The sequence below is a fragment of the Tenrec ecaudatus genome, chromosome 16 (assembly GCF_050624435.1).
Source record: "Tenrec ecaudatus isolate mTenEca1 chromosome 16, mTenEca1.hap1, whole genome shotgun sequence".
NCBI classification, from domain to species: domain Eukaryota; kingdom Metazoa; phylum Chordata; class Mammalia; order Afrosoricida; family Tenrecidae; genus Tenrec; species Tenrec ecaudatus.
This window is the reverse complement of record NC_134545.1, coordinates 4,151,872-4,160,956: the sequence shown is the minus strand read 5'-3', so window position 1 is coordinate 4,160,956 and position 9,085 is coordinate 4,151,872. Positions and strand designations below refer to the sequence as shown.

The 9,085-nt window shown below is 45.5% G+C and overlaps 1 non-coding gene and 1 pseudogene across 1 annotated transcript; one reads left to right on the top strand and one right to left on the bottom strand.

Moving 5' to 3' along the window:
- Positions 1-1,173: 1,173 nt before the first annotated feature.
- LOC142430003 (U6 spliceosomal RNA) lies at positions 1,174-1,282 on the top strand. Its single transcript, XR_012780496.1, has one exon. It is a non-coding gene; the product is annotated as a U6 spliceosomal RNA (small nuclear RNA).
- Positions 1,283-5,554: 4,272 nt separating this feature from the next.
- LOC142429579 (guanine nucleotide-binding protein G(I)/G(S)/G(O) subunit gamma-5 pseudogene) lies at positions 5,555-6,990 on the bottom strand (annotated as a pseudogene).
- Positions 6,991-9,085: the final 2,095 nt, after the last annotated feature.

The window sequence follows — 9,085 nt, the reverse complement described above, 5'->3', positions numbered from 1 at the left end:
TCCTGTAAACAGTTCCAGTCCTGGAAACCCACAGAGGCATCGACTCGATGACAGTGATGAGCCTCCTCGAACTTTAAGAACCTTTCTAAATACCCACAACACCCTCTGGGGACCGCTGACATCATTTCTGTTATTCCCAAGGGCCGTTCCCCCACCCCTTTCACATATACAGGGGTGTGTGTGTGTGTGTATGTGCGTGTTTCTTTGGAGGCTTAACAGTGTCTATTCCCAAATACAGTATAGTAACACTTTTTAAAAGTTGTTCTGAGTTTTATTTATTTATTTAAAATCATTTTATTAGGGGGGGCTCATACAACTGTTATCACAATCCACCCATCCACCCATTGTGTAAAGCATGTTTGTACATTCGTTGCCTTCATCATTCTCAAAACATTTGCTAACTCCACTTAAACCCTTGTTATCAGCTCCTCATTTTGTTAATTAACATTTTAAATATATATATATATATTATTAACACTTCTAAAAAGGTTTATTCATCCAGCCGTTTGCGCATTTGCACAGGAATGAATGAATGAGTGAATGAAAGTGCTGCCGCGGGTCCTCCTCAGGTGAAATACTGCGTGTCGTATGTTGCTTCCCTTTTTCACTCATCCTTCGTCAACATCCAGTGGAGTTTGCTGGAGCTGTGTGCGCCGTGTGAGACTACACAGCGGACCAAAGCGGGGAGCCGGGCCCCAGTACCCTGCTGTCTTCCGTGGGGCTGGATGAAAAGAGACTTGCAAAACTGCAAAGCCACGTTACTAGCCCTAGGAGTAATTTTGGTCCTGCAACACAGGTTATTTATCACTAAATAAAGTGTGGCTTGGGGCAACAGACAATGGGATGTATTGCTTTTTTTTGTTTTTAAAGAATCAGTGCTAAAAAGAAAAAAAAAGAATCAGTGTTAAAAAAAATCAGTAGTTGGTTTCTCAGTCTTTATTTGGAACTTGAAAGGTATCAGTCTTGCACAAGCGAGATGAACAGAACTGCCCTGCAGGCTTCTCCTGGCTGCCATCGTTCCTGCAGCAGATGGCTAGATCTGTGTGGCCCTGAACTGCCCACCGTCCAGTTGGCAGCAGAGTGCTTAACCCTTGTGCCACCAAACGTCACTCTATTCAAAACACAAAGTGCTGTTCCGTGTCAGTCCTACCATGACCAAGAAAGAAGAGCCGGGTGCTCGCTTCGGCAGCACATATACTAAAAAAAAAAAAAGATACAGAGAAGATTAGCATGGCCCCTGCGCAAGGATGGCACACAAATTCGTGAAGCGTTCCATATTTAAAAAAAGAAAGAAGAGCCGGGGCAGAATGTGTCCTTTGGACCAGGAGTCCCTGTGCTGAGAACCTGCTAGAACCTGCTTCCCAACCAAACTCACTGCCTTCCAGTAGGCACCGACTCTTAGTGACCTGAGAGGGCAGGGCAGGATGACTCCTGTGAGTTTCCACAACGGCACCTCGTTACCACTACAGCACGGGGCTCCTTCATCAGGAAGACCTTCAATTAGGTGGACTGAAGCGGTGGCTTTAACCCTGGGCTCAAACATCACCACCTCTGTGAGGGAGGCCCAGGACCAGGCAGTGTTACCTTCCGTTGTGCACCAGGTTGTTGTGAGTCAGGACCAACGTGAAGCATGTTGAATGGATATAATGTATAAAGTAACAGCCTTTCCTATACATTGAATACATTTTCAAGATAACCATGTAGAATGTGTGCTTTCAAAATCACAGTTTATACACTTTGCCAGACCTTGTTTGTTTTTCACATACATCTTCAAGAACCAGCTTCCCTTCCTTTGAAGCGTTTTCCTTTTATTTTATTGTATTTTTTTGAGTTTTCCTCAAAATAAAGAATGTTTTAATTAATTAATTTTTTAAAAAAATTAATAAATCATTTTATTGGGGCCTCTTATAGCTCTTAATAACAATCCATACATCCATTGTATCAAGCACATTTGTACATATGTTGCCATCACCATTTCCAAAACAGTCCTTTCTACTTGAGCCTTTGGTAGCAGCTCCTTTCGCCCACCACCCTCGTGGACCCTTAATAATTTATAAATTATTTTAATTTTCGTAGTTTCCACCATCAGCTGTCTCCCTTCACCCACTTTTTTTGTTCGTCCCTTGGTGATGGTGGGTTGTACGTCAATCGTTGTGATCAGTTCCCCCTTTCTCTTCCTCCCCTACCTTCCCCCTGTCCTCATGGTAGCTATGGCTACTGTCATGATTGATCCTGAGGGGTTTAATCTGTCCTGGATTCTGTGTGTTGAGAGTTCTTAGCTGTACCACTGTACATGCTCTGGGTTAGCCAGATTTGTAAGGTAGAACTGAGGTCATGATAGTGGGGGGAGGAAGCATTAAAGACTGAGAGGAATGAGGAATGTGTGTGTTTCATCGGTGCTACACTGCACCTTGGCTGGCTCATCCCTTCCTTGTGAATCTTCTGTGAGGGGATGTCCAATTGTCTACAGATGGGCTTTGGGTCTCCATTCTGACCCCCCTCGTTTGCATCGAAATGGTTGTTTGTTTCAGGTCTTGTCTAATACCTGATCCTATCAACACCTCGTGATCACATAGGCTGGTGTGCTTCTTCCGTGTGGGCTTTGTTGCTTCCCTGCTAGATGGCTGCTTGTTTAACTTCAAGCCTTTAAGACCCCAGACACTATACTTTTGATAGCCTGGCACCATCAGCTTTCTACACCACATTTGCTTATGCACCCATTTTTTCTTCAGCAATCGTGTCAGAATGGTGAGCATCACAGGATGTTAGGTTTTTAAAACAAGGTGTTCTTGCGTTGAGGGAAGACTTGAGTAGAATCCGTCTGCTACCTTAATACTTAACCTACATATGCACATAGACCTATATCCTTATCACTATATATTAACATATTTACATATGTACATGCTTATGTTCATACCTCTATAAATGTCTTTTGCTTCCTAGTTCTTTCCTCTATTTCCTTTTACTTTTCTCCTGTCCCACTATCATTTTCGACCTTTATTCGGCTCTCTGTACTTCCTCTCGGCTATGTTACACTTGATCAAACCCCACCAGGTGTTCTATGCCCTCCTCACCCTCGATTTTAGATCTCTTGTTGTTCTCTTGTCCCTGGGTAAAAGCTTTCTATTTTATGAGGCTGTCAGAACTTATTATTTTTTAAAGGTTTTTTAATTTTTTAAACTTTTTAATTGAAGATTGAGTGGAGGTTTACAGAGCAGATCAGTTTTTCATCCAACAATTCACACCTATTTTGTTCCAGCTCATTGATTGCAATTCTCTCCACATGACACCACTTATCCCGTTTTCTTCCTGTAGTTCCTGTTTCCACTCCTCCTCCTTTCCAAACCCTTCTGGACTGTGTGTCCTTTGGGTCAGTGCTGCCCCTTTGAGCTCACTGCTCTAAGGAGCATGCTCTTTCCTATGCTGTCATTCACCTTAGAGACCCTGTGTACTGTGTGGCTGAAAGTTTAACCACAAAGCTGGGTCCCCTTCCAGGCCTGGAGGGTGACTCAAGACCATTGTCTCCAAGGGTGGAAGGTGGACATGAGAGGGTGGGCGGCACCTGGCATTGTAACTTAAGGACCAATTCCCTTGTTGAGTTGACATATAAAAGGCTGGTCCATTTGTTAGGCACATATATGTATGTGTGTATATATATATACATGTGGAGACTTCTTATTGAGTGAAGGTTTGCCCAACAATCCACATACATGTTAATCTGTGGCACTGACTGTTCATCGCCCCCTCCAATGTCCATCTTCTACCTTAGTATTTAGCATAAATATATGTACATAGATCTATTTCCCTATCGTTGTATATAAATATATTTACATATCTACATGCCTGTATTTAGACCTCTATAAATGCCCACTTTCGGCATGAATTCTTTCAGCGTGGGGAGGAAAGGACCGAAGTATAACCCACTCTGGGAACCTAAGAATTCTACGTGGATGCCATCTTGACTCTTCCCCCTCCTGTCAGGGTTAGTGGGTAAAATTGTACCTGCGCATAAACATATGCCGAGTGCCTACAATCTGCCCTGCCACGATCACTTCTCAGATTTATTTTTCTGTGCTGAGATTCTTCTTCAGCGGTCTCAAGCATGTGAGTGGTTTGATGTGTGCAGGTCTCTGTCTCCCAGTGTGGTTTAGATATAAATGCCAGTATGTTTCTAAAGAACGATTTGAGAGTTGAAATATAGAAACGCCTGTCAAGGAAGAACTGGGGAGAACAGGGAAGGGTGCGGATCCAGAGCTGGAGCGAGGAGCCTGGGGTGAGAAGGCCTCATCTAGCTGTGAAATTACAGTCAGGAACCTTTCTTCCTCCGGTCTACAGTGTTCTTTATCCTGTACGTTAGGGGCCGTGCTCGTGCAGTGGTTAAAAACACTGGGTGGCTAACTGGCAGGTTAGTTATTGAAAAAAACCTGGAAAATCTGCTTCAGTCAGAATTCTGTGGTAATTACAGGCCTGAAATCAGGGCGCATCGACTGAATGACAATGTGATTGATATTTATTATTAAAGGAGCCCTGGTAGTGGGCACTGTTGGGTTGCCAGCTGCCAGGTCAGCTGTTCAAAACCACCAGCCAAACCATGGCGGAAAGAGGAGGCTTTCTATTCTTATAAAGAGTTAGTTTTGGAAACCCACAGGGGCAGTTCTTTCCTGTCCCACGGGGTCACTCGGAGTCGTGATCAACTTGATGGCAGTGAGTTTGGGTTTGTTTTGTTGGTGATACATTGGGCTGCTAACTGTGAGGACAGCAGTTTAGTCCCACCAGTTCCTCTAAGAAAGAAAGATGAAGCTGTCTATTCCTGTGAGAGATATAGTGTCAGGGACTATTATATATATATATATATATATATATATATATATATATATATATATATATATATATATATATATATATATATATATATATATATATATATATCCTCATCTGTCCTACTGGGTCGGAATCGGCTGCATTGGAATCTACTCGACGGCAGTGGATTAAGCTTGGTTTGGGTGGTGCAGTGATTAAGCACAAGGTAGCTAACAGAGGTCGGTGGTTTGAACCTGCTCAGTGAGCTCCGCAGGAGAAAGCCCTGGTCCTTTCCAGTAAAGAAACCCTAGGGGCAGTTCTACTTTGTGGTGTGGGATCACGATGAGCTGGAATCCACTCAACCATGATGGACAAATACGGGGGGAGTAGGCGGGGGGGGGGGGGTGTTCGAGGAACTAATGAAAAATATATTTTAAAAAATTAATTTTCTACACATTTTTTGAAACCCCGTCCTAGATGAAAGAATAAACATTCTCCAAACACTTTCAGAGATTCCAAGCTCCGTTTTTTGGGCACTATGTATTTTATTATATGCAGATGCCAGTGTATATAAAATAACCCTTGTGAAATAAATTCATGAAAATTCAGAGAGGTAGATGGTAAGGGCTGACGAAAGTAGACGGCATATGTAACTGTGAAGACAAGCTTTTGTACGAGCTTCAAATCCAGCTCTCCTTGAATATTCACTGGTTCATGAAAAGTGGCTTAGGGAACCTTTGAAAGATGCATCTTACTACAAAAATGAACAGACTTTCTGGGGTCTAAAGGGATTTGTACTTGAAGATGTTCCTGTCAGCAGGGGGTCATGTTGAGCATTCTGCAGACAAAACTGTTTCAGACCTGCAGCTGCCTGGGAAACGTCCACACGTCTGAGCCCGGCCGCCAGCCGGAGCTGCTGAACCCCTTTCTTCCTAGCGGCGACCCTGGAAGAGCCCACGTGGCGAGACACCTTCGCTTCTGGGTCGTCTGCTCGGCGGGCGCACTGGCCGGGCAAGACGGCCCTAAGCTCCGCTTTTGCTTCAGGATCCGGCTTGCGCCTCGGTTGGTGCCAAGGATGACTATTTCAGGAAATGAGGGTCTGCTCAGGGTTTATTTCCTCCAGGGACTCCCTCGGTTGTCAAGGTGACAGCACCCGGGTCTTTGAGGACACGGGTGACCACGCCCCCTGCCCTGCTCTGATTGGGCACGCCTCTTACCGCTCCCTTTTTAGATTGGCTGAGAGACACGCCCGCGCCGGAGAGCCTTGCGATTGGCTGCCTATAGGACCAGCCCTCCCGGCGGTGAGCGCCTGGGCTGATGTGAGGCCAGAGCTTTGCCAGCCAATCAGCGCGCAAGCTGACTGTGGTGAGTGCTCGCGCGCAGGATTCCTCCGCCGGGGAGGTCCGGTTCGGTTTTCCCTGGAGGAGTGGGCGGGGTGCCCACGGTCGCTGGAGTGGGTCAACCGGTTTAGAGGGTGCTTTTATTTTGCTTGGGACTCCCCGCACATTCAAACTCTTGAATGACCTAAGGCGACGTAATAAAAATTTTAAATGGGGCATGCCAGATTAAAAATGTAAATAAACTATAAATTTAAATTAAACGAGCATTAAGCAACATGGAACAATTTCAAGGTCTCTAGGGGCGGGGTGGGGGCGGGAGGGTCTGTGCAAAAGTTTTACTCGCCAATACCAGGCAAAATGTTGGCAGGTTGAATGCACCTGGCAGTGCCGCAAAAGACTGCTTCTGTGAAGAGTACAGGGTGGTGATGAGTCAGATTGAACCTGATGGAAGCTAACAGCCACAGGGAGCCTTGCTGGAACCGCGATGGGTTTTTTTTTCTTTTTTTACATTTTATTAGGGCCTCATACAACTCTTATCACAATCCATACATATACATACATCAATTGTATAAAGCACATCCATACATTCCCTGCTCCAATCATTCTCAAGGCATTTGCTCTCCACTTAAGCCCCTTGCATCAGGTCCTCTTTTTTTTCCCCTCCCTCCCCTTTCCCCCCTCCCTCATGTGCCCTTGGTAATTTATACATCGTTATTTTGTCATATCTTGCCCTATCCGGAGTCTCCCTTCCCCACTTCTCTGCTGTCCCTCTCCCAGGGAAGAGGTCACATGTGGATCCTTGTAATCAGTTCCCCCTTTCCAACCCACTCACCCTCCACTCTCCCAGCATCGTCGATGGGGTTTTGTTTTGCAGTGGATTTGCCTGGTGACATCGTGATTTGATGTCTTCACGGCAGCTGCCCTGAGTGTGGTGGGTCCATTCTTCTCTAGCATGCTGCCCAGTAGGGAGGATATTGGTTTTCTTTACTCTGAATAGTAGTCCGCACTGGAAGTTGTAGTCCTTGATCTCGTCATCAGAAAGTGCTTTAAAACAAAAAAGTGCATTGGAAACCCTCGGGAGGGAGGGAAGGAGGGAGAGCAGTATACTCTGTTTTATAGCGTCAAGGTGAGTTAGAGTTCACTTCACGGGAATCAACAGCAATTCAAATCAAATGAAAACAACATTGCCCTTGGTGTCCCAAAGAAAGGCCCATGTCATTTCCCCCCGTGTTTTGTTTTCTTTATATATAAGTCATTTTACAGGGGGCCCTTACAACTCTTAACATGTTAGTTTTATAACCTAAGTGAAACCGAACCCACTGCTCTGACTCAGCTTGCTGTGGTCAGGTGCTGTTAAATCAGAGCCACCCCACGAACACGGAACAAAACACTGTCTGGCCCGCTCCATCACCACCATTAGTATGGATGGGCCCGCCAGCGCCAGCACACAGTCACCGTGTCCATCCATCTCATCCAGGGGTTTCCTCTTTTATGGCAGACCCTGTACTTTACCAAGCATGTCCTTTGCCGGGGTTGGCCTCTCCTGATAACATGCCCAAAGTATGTGAGATGGAATGTCACCATTCTGGCCTCTAAGGTGCACTTAGTTCTCAAAAGGATAACTTTGCTCTTCAAGACTTTCAAGAGTTCTTGGGCAGCAGGTTTGCCCCATGCAGTAAGCCATTTGGTATTCTTGACTGCTGCTTCCCTTGAAGGGTTCATTATGGACCCAAGTAAAATGAAATCCTTGACAACTTCGATTTTTAAAATCTATTTAGCATGATGCTGCTCACTGGTCCAGTTATGAGGGCTTATTCTGGTGCACAGACCCTGGGGAACAGCTGCTATGTGTCCCTGACTTGGGGTTAGGCACTGGGGAAAAGGCAGCTAACAGACACCAGATAGAGACCCTGGTGCTCAGACACTTAACAGACAGTTTCAGGTGGTGACAAGTGGCACTGGTTAGAGGGTGATGGGCAGTACATCTGGGTGTTGTTTTGAACTGAGACCGAATGTTATGACAAGGGGTGGGGTAGGGAAGCTTTCCAAACAGGGGACCCTTCTCCAGGTCTTTTACTATCTGGGGGTGGGGAGGGGTGTTGGGGAAGAAAGAAAAGTGCGTGAGTTTGCAGAGAGAGCGGCGTACTGCATCACCGCCATATCTCATCTTACTGTATCACTGCCATATTTCATGCTCCCACGGAATACACAGGAGACTGTTGCCCACAACCTCTTTTCTAGAAGCCTCTTTCTTAAAAACAGGACTTGAGAACCTTGCAAAAATGGAGAAGTGAAATGAAACCAGTGGGTGGAGGGTTACCTGTTCTCCCCTTGTTACATATAAGACTTGGAGGAGACTCCTGCAGGCCTCGGGGGACCTCTGATGTCATGGCCACTGATTTACATTGCTTTAGGATTAAATGGGACCTCTCTGTCATGGAAAGCCACCCCCTAACACATCATTACGGGCCTGGTAGGCACAATTGTACAGCGATAATAAATAAAGATCATAGTAAAGTTATGGAGAGCATGAGAGATAGAAATATTGAAATAAATGGAGTCAGACACAATTCATAGTAGCATGCTCACCTCTGCCCCGCTAGATGGTCCACGTGGAGAGAGAGAGAGACACAGAGAGAGATTTAATGCTAGCCCAGGCCCCTTTTATATTCTCTGGGGACATGCAAGCCCACTAATTACAGGTGAGGACATACGTCACTGGAAGGGGCTATCCTATAGATAATACAGTAATGAGAGGGGGGTGTTCTAGGGATATACACGCAATAGGAAGGGGAGGGATTGGGGTTATACATGTGACAAGATGGGCAGATCCTAGGTTTAGGATGGTGGGCTTAACTTTGACCTATTCACTAGATCTCCATAGGAACCATTATCAGTAAGGTGTAAAACCACCTACTGGAACCAAATAGATGACTGCAGGCGTC